The sequence below is a fragment of the Chrysochloris asiatica genome, unplaced genomic scaffold (genome assembly GCF_000296735.1).
Source record: "Chrysochloris asiatica unplaced genomic scaffold, ChrAsi1.0 scaffold00035, whole genome shotgun sequence".
In the NCBI taxonomy this organism is placed as follows: domain Eukaryota; kingdom Metazoa; phylum Chordata; class Mammalia; order Afrosoricida; family Chrysochloridae; genus Chrysochloris; species Chrysochloris asiatica.
In genome coordinates, this window is record NW_006408553.1 from 22,917,125 (window position 1) to 22,919,161 (window position 2,037).

A 2,037-nucleotide genomic window follows, 5' to 3' on the forward strand; every position below is an offset into this window, starting at 1 on the left:
AGTGTATTGTTCTGCTGTTCATAGGGTCACTATGAGTCGGTACCAACTTGATGGCACCTAACAACAACAACAAGTTCATGCTGAAGCTGAAGAAAATTAAAACAAATCCAAGAGAGCCAAAATATGACCTTGAACATATCCCACCTGAATTTAGAGATCATCATAAGAACAGATTTGATGTGTTAGACACTAAAGCCCAAAGACCAAAAGAGTTGTGGGATGATATCAAGAATGTTATTAAGGAAGAAACCAAAAGATCATTAAGAATACAAGAAAGAAGGAAAAGACCAAAATGGAGGTCAGAAGAAACTCTGAAACTTGCTCTATAGCATAGAGATACTAAAGCACATGGAAGAAATGAGGAGGTAAAAGAACTGAATAGAAAACTCAAAAGGCAGCTTATATAATTACTGACATGAGCTGGATCTTGACTGAAAGCAGAGGGTACCAGAAAATTTTTTTTACCTGTGTTTATGGAGTACACAAAGGCTTTGTGTGTTTGTGTGTGTGTGTGTGTGTGTGTGTGTGTGTGTTTGTGTGTGTGCACAGACAGCAAGTTTATTTGGTGACTGCTGCTTGCAAGCATTATCCAAGAGAGAGAATCTGAGAAAGATGCTGTGACAGCCAAGGAGGCCTTCAGGGCTCGATAACACAGGAAAGGCACAGGGCTCTGGGGACACAGGAAAGACTGCCCTCAGCCATTCAGCACCATCCGGACAAGCTCTTCATAGTTGATAAAACCATTGCTGTCCTTGTGCCCAGCCAGCCACCAGCATCTCTACTTCTTCCTCTGTCATCTTCTCACCCAGTGTGACAAGGACATGCCGGATTTCAGCACCCATGACAGTGCCATTCCTTTCCTTGTCAAACACCCAAAATCCTTCAACATAGTCTTCATAGGTGCCCTGGTACTTGTTCTTGGCCACAGTCTGCAGCATGGGCAGGAAATGCTCAAAATCTAGCACCTTCACATTCATCTCATCACTCTTGGGATTCTCCAGGACCTTGAGCAGCTCGGCGTTGGTGGGGTTCTGGCCCAGGGCCCCCATCATGTCCCCACACTGCTGTACAGCATCTTGCCATCACCTGGTCTGTCAAACAGCTGGAAGGCCTCCTTAAACTCTGCTGCCTGGTCCTCAGTGAAGTCACACATCTTGACTGCTCAGGTCTGGGGACGTTTTCTTGCAGTAATGGCCTACACAAAGGCTTTTGATTGTATGATCATGACAAGCTATGGGCAGCATTGCAGAGAAAGAGTATTCCAGAACACTTAATTATGCTCTTGAGGAACCTGTAAGAGGCAGTTGTTCCAACAGAACATGGGAACCCTGAATAGTTTAAAATTAGGAAAGGTGTGCACAGGGTTGTATTCTTTCACCATACTTTTTTAATCTGCATGCTAAGCAGATAATTTGAGATAGTGAATTATGTGAAGAAAAACATGGCATCAGGAGAGGAGGAAGACTCATTAATAACCTGCAATATGTAGATGATACAACCTTGCTGGTTGAAAGCAAAGAGGACTTCAAATACTTACTGAAGCACAGGCTGAACCTCAATGTAAAGAAAACAAAAAGCCTCACCAATGAAATGATGAATTACATCCATATAAATGGAGAAAAGATTGAAGTTGTTGAAGACTTCATTTTGCTGGGATCAACCATCAACACTCATGGAAGCAGCAATCAAGAAATCAAATAATGCATTGAATTAGATAAATCTGATGCATGAGATCTCTTTAAGTGTTCAAGAGAAAAGGTGTCTTTTTGAGAACTAAGGTGCACCTGACCCAAGCCTTGGTATTTTCAATAAGTTCATATGCATGTGAAAATTGGATAGTGAATAAGGAAGACCATAGAAGAATTGATGTATTTGAGCTATGGTGTCAGAGGGAAACATTAAAAGTATCATGGATTGCTAAAATAACAAACCAATCTGTGTTGGAAGAAGTACAGAGAGAATGCTTCCTGGAAGCCAGGTTGGTCAGACTTCCTCTCTCAGAGTTTGGACACATTGTCAGGAGGGAACAATCCCTGG

General features: G+C 42.1%; 1 pseudogene; it reads right to left on the reverse strand.

Annotated features, from left to right (window-relative positions):
* Window positions 1-694: 694 nt before the first annotated feature.
* Window positions 695-1,153, reverse strand: LOC102817735 (annotated as a pseudogene).
* Between the last annotated feature and the right edge of the window lie 884 nt (window positions 1,154-2,037).